The 5,797-nt window shown below is 38.0% G+C and overlaps 1 pseudogene; it reads right to left on the reverse strand.

The window, feature by feature from the left end:
• Positions 1-2,146: 2,146 nt before the first annotated feature.
• On the reverse strand, positions 2,147-3,113 carry LOC126061123 (olfactory receptor 145-like; annotated as a pseudogene).
• Between the last annotated feature and the right edge of the window lie 2,684 nt (positions 3,114-5,797).

Genomic DNA, 5,797 nt, shown 5'->3' on the forward strand with positions numbered 1-5,797 from the left:
GAGCCCCTGAAACTATTGCCCTGATATAATCTTTAAAACTTAAAACAAAAATATCTCCTGAATTCATCTTAAAACCAAACATTTTAGCTTAACATTTTAGATCCTGCCTTGAGCATCACGCTTTTTTAAGATCTATATGCAATCAAATTGACAACAGCAACTTGAAAGATTAGATAGGAACCATAGAGGAAGTATGTATATATTAATGAGGGAGGAACAACTCAGAAAAGGAGGGCAAGAATTGTTGCACAACTAGAAGAATGGAGTCAATGTTAGTAAATTGTACATGTAGGTTTTTGTTGAATTGGGGTGTGTTTTGCTGTATATATTCTCAACAACCACAAAATAAATAAAATATACATAAAAAATAAACTGAGGGAAGCATTTATTTTGAGTTATAATTCCTATATCAGCTGCAATTTGAGTTTTGTGCAGTTTGAAATCCACGTGGGCATAACACATCAAATCCACAAAAACAGGTATGATTTAGTTGTTCCCAGGTAATCGTGCTCTCTGAATTTAAACTTTCTTTAATATGAAATAACCTCAGCCCTCATTCTACCCAGAAAAATTCTGTGATCTCCATAATATTTCCAGGAGCTTCCAGAAGAAATAGGGTAGAGACTTCCATTTTCTCATATTTTGCTTTCTAAATTTCTGCTTCCTAACTACAGTTTCAATCACCACTCACTATTTTATCTCCTGAAGTTGCAGTACTCTCGATACCTGATTCCCCACATGTTTGGCTACACCTTTGCCTCCTTTATTCCCCAAAACAAAACTAATGGCGTATGGCCACTGTGCATCAAAAGCTTTATCAAAACTTTTTGTACAGCATAGGTGAATTGCAGTACTCGATAAAATGAGATACAAGAAAGAGTGAAATCAGTATCTGAGGCCTCATGGAGCATTTCCCACACTGTGTCTCCTGTTCCTGGTCTAATGACATGTTTCTGGACTCCTTTCTCTCCCATGTCCTGTATTCTCTGAAATAAAAACACTTGCAAATATTTCAAATTCACTTTATCTTATTTTTCAAAATAAAATCAGTGTCTGTTTGGGTCTTCATCTCCCAACTATATTAGCCCAATAGGCATCCTCTTGCCAACAAGAAGAACCATCAAAATGTTTCCCTAAGAAATAAAAAAGCTCTACTCACCCTGAGAGAAAGTTATGTATCTTCCTGGAAAAAAGCAGAGTCAACTTTCAAGATAGACATATTTTCTCATATTTCATGTTTACTGAAATTTTTTAAAAAGCAGAAACAAAGTGTATTAGAAACTAGGCTTGAAATCAGTAGGCTAAGACTTTAGTCTCAGCTTTTTCATTAAGAAGTTTTGTGACTTTCATTAACCCCACGAAGCTTCAGTTTCCCATCCATACAATAATTATAGGATCAATTATGTGTTTGTTTGGGTGCAAACAAATCAAATATGTTTCCATCAAGTTGATTCCAACTTATACTGACCCTATAGGACTAAGTAGAATGGACCCATAGAGTTTCCAAAGAGCACCTGGTGGATTCAAACTGCTGAACTTTTGGTTCGTAGCCATAGCACTTAACCACTACACCACCAGGGCTTGGTATAAAAAGAAAAAAAAAACTTTTAGGAAGGTGAATATCTAAACTCTTTGTCAAAAAAAGATTGGTGCATAGTGTTTATACCTGCAGATACTAGATAATGTTCATGGAACATTTGTGACATATGAAGTGTATATGTTCCTGCCCAGTGGAGGACAGAAAATCAGGAGCAGAAAGATTATCTGACTCATGCATCCAATGGAACATTACGAGTACCTAATAAGAGATCTCCACCACAATGGTATAATATCACACTAAAATTACTTTATTGGATCATTAACAAAACCATTAATATTTTTCCAAGAGAGAGAAAAAAAACTTCAAATTTGCAATGAAAAATACAGTGATAATCAACACCTTCCTTAATGTTATTCTTAAACAAAAGGAAAAGTGAATATTAGAAGAAATTTTACAAATGTTGAACAAGAGAAGGCCAACTCAAAAAAAAAGTAGAAATAAATTATTGAAAAAAGACAAACACTACTCACCAAGGTAAGACAGAAATAGGATAAGAAGACCACCATCAAAAATACTGAAATTAAACACACAGAGCCTTCCTGCCCTCTAACTACCTGCACAAAGGGATAATATTTTTGATCGCAACATGTTAATACTCAGAGTTCTCCTCAGGGCAAGTTTAACATCTTTGTTTCTAAAGCTGTAGATTAAGGGGTTCCTCATGGGAACCACATTGGTCTAAAACACAGAAGAGATTTTTTTCCTCATGCATAGACCCTGCAGAAGATGGTTTGAAGTACATGAATGCACCTGATCCAAGGAACAGAGAAACAGCAATTATGTGGGAACTGCAGGTACTGAAGGCTTTGGACCTGCCTTCAGTAGAACTGATGTGGAGGATGCTAGAGAGAATGAAACCATAGGAGATAAAGATGGTAAGACTGGACAAAATAATGTTGATGCCCGCCACAATAAAAACCACCAGCTCATTGACATAGGTGCTAATGCAGGACAGCTGGAGCAGAGGGTGAAACTCACAAAAGTAGTGGTTGATGGTGTTGGCATCACAGAATGCCAGTCACAGCACGCATCCAGTGTGAGCCATAGCACCAGGAAAGGCTAACAAGTATGATCCAAAAATAAAGTTAAAACACATTTTAGGGGACATGGCAATGTTATACAAAAGTGGATTACAGATGGCCACAGAGCCATCATAGGCCATTGATGTCAACACATAGCTTTCAGAAGTGACAAAAAAAAGGAAAAAGTAGAGCTGGGTCACACACCCCTTGTAGGAGATAATATTCTTCTTTGATATGAAGTTCATTAGCATTTTTGGTGTAAACACAGAAGAATAACAGAGGTCTATAAAGGACAAGTTAAAGAGGAAAAATTACATGAGGGTGTGAAGGTGAGAAATCAGCCCAATCACAGTTATCAAGCCCAAGTTTCCAGACACAGTGATTACATACACTCCTAGAAACAGGAAGAACAAAGGGAGTTGTAGATCTGGTTGGTCTGTTAATCCCATCAGAATGAATTCAGTCACGAAAGAACCATTTCCAGTAGCCATTTTTCTACAGGATCGTCTGTGGGGACAAGAGGAAGGAGTTACATTAGATGGCAATGCAGAACTTCCTACAGTATCTCCTCCACCATGAGTGGGGTATATGCTGAGAATGTTTGAGACTAACCCAGACTCTGCCCATATAATTGGCCTTTACTGGTAACAAGACACAGAGTGACACTGATCTCCTGTTATCAGAATCTTTGTAAGCTAAAAGTGGCAAAGACTACCTCCAACTTTGTCTACACACAGAATGTCAGTGTTGCCTTATCTAACATGACAGCTGGAATTACCAAGGAATAAAGAAGAAAGATGACCAAGATACTATTGCCTGTTTCTCATCTCATTATTTCTTCACTCACTTGAGCCCTCCCCTCACCGGTAAAATTGGAGGCAGAAGCCCTAGGAACCTGGTGCTGCCTTCAGATGCAAATTAGATGCCCTCAGAATGGGAACCATCAACATTGTTTCTAACTCAAAACTAAGGAACCAGAGTCTAGGAGAGGTTCTGTAACTAGTCCCTGTCACAGAGTAAAAGTCACAAATCCAGAAAAATGAGAGTTTCCTCTTGGAAGAAGAAATTTACTGAGAGACAGAATCCACTGTAGCCGTAATGTCTGAACATTATGTGCTCCCCGCTCAGTCAGAATCTTCCAATTACTGTTGGACTACACAAAATGGCAAAGAAAGGGCATATGGTAGATCCCAGCATTTTCTTTCAAAACAAGTGGGACATTAATATGGAAGGCATCGAAAAACTCACCTCTTTAGACTAAAATATATACATGTTTCTTTATTGATTTTTTCCTTACTCCTGTGGTCCTAGAAGGGACATTTCAACCTCTGAGGCTTTGCTTCCTTTGATTCTAACAGGACGTTGAGCTGGGTTAATTTCTGAAAGGCCTTAAAATCTTTTTGAGCTATAGATGATATTTTCTGATTTTATTATTGAGCATTCTCAAGCAACAAGGAAAAAATCATTATTATTATCACCACTTCCACTCAAAGAAACATAGATGATTTAGTGTGAGTTACTGATGTAATGCACTTGATTACACACAGGTTAGAACTAGCTCAGGCTCTTCCCCAGGGAACAGATTCTACCTGTAAAGGGAAAAGGGGGAGTGTGTTTACACCCTGGACCATGGTCTGTCTTTACTTCCTGAGGGATCAGCGCTTACTCAAGTTTTCTACTCACTTAAGGGATTACACATCCCTCAGTGCAGAGCCTAAAAGAAACTCCCATATCCCTATCATCTTCTTCTCTGCAGGGAAATCTATTGTACTGTTTTCTTTCCTCTTCTTCCCAAATCCTAAAGGGAGATTTTGATACAAGGTTTCTTCCTCCAGATTTCTTTATTGCATAATATTAAATATACAGGATTGCAGCACCTGACTTCAGTTATTTTTTCCTGGGGTGTGTCTAAATCAGTTTTTATTCTGTTGCCCCTCTTGTAAAGTTGTTACTGTAACACTTGCCTCACATTTTTACCTGAAAGTCCTGCTGATCCTTAAACATTTCAGTAACTGAGTTCATCAGTCTCTCCTCATCATAATATTTAACAGTGTGGGCTATGGAGTGAGAAGGCACATGTATGAATCCCATCTCCACATCTACTAATTATCACACCTTGGGCAGGTGACTTAAACTCTCTGTGCCTCAGGTTCACCACTGATAAAATAGGGCTGGTAATAATAGCATCTCTCTCATTGCGTTGTCGTGAAAATTGAATGAACTAGTATAAGCAAAATGCGCAGAACAGTGCCTGCCTCATGCTAAATGTCCGCTGTCATTCTTTATGTACTCATAGTTCCTGGGAGAGTCTCCATCATAACACTCATCAGATATAGTTTTCCTTTTTTGTTTATTTCCATGTTCCCCTGTAAACTATAATCTCTGTAGGGAAAAAGATCACTTCTGTCTTGTTTACTACTTTGCTTTGGGGGCTAAGAACGGTGCAGATTATATAAAAGGCACTCAGTAAATGTTAGTGGAGATTAAGTTGTTTTCTGGTTAAAACCTTCAAAAATGTTTTCCACATTTCTCACCTGCCAAGTAGGAGAGTCTACTATAACAATGAACTGCATGTCTTTCCCACAGTCACTCCCCATGTTCAGGCATTTCCTTCAGTTGAAACTGAACTCTGCTACTGAATTGCATAGTCCCTAATTGTTATTCTAGCATATCCCCACACACATCACTAGTTTAGCCACATCCCTCGTAAAAAAATTCATTGTGGTCAGGTCGATTCTGACTCATAGCAAAAACCTCTAGGCACAGTAGAATTGCCCCATAAGATTTTCAAGGAGCAACTGCTGGTTACAATCTGCCAACCTTTTGATTAGCAGCCTGACTGCTTAGCCACTGCACCGCCAGGGCTTGTAGTCACCTGCACTGCTGCCAAAATAATCTCTAAAAGCACAATTCTGTCTCCCCCTAGCTCAGGAAACTCCAAAAGTTCTCCATTACCTCTGGGAATATGAGTCTGTGTAATAAACATGTTAGTCTTCAAAACTAGGATTCAGCCTTGGCAAAGGTTGAAACTGAAATCAAGTCTAGTTATGCTTGATGAGAAGCCAAGAGAGAAATATTCTGATTGATTTAAGTATTTTTAGCATATTAAGTGTTGTGCAAACTTAATTTAATTAAGTGTTAAATACAAAAAAATTAGTTAGGAAAATAAACTTAT

The sequence above is a fragment of the Elephas maximus genome, chromosome 17 (genome assembly GCF_024166365.1).
Source record: "Elephas maximus indicus isolate mEleMax1 chromosome 17, mEleMax1 primary haplotype, whole genome shotgun sequence".
Lineage (NCBI taxonomy): Eukaryota > Metazoa > Chordata > Mammalia > Proboscidea > Elephantidae > Elephas > Elephas maximus.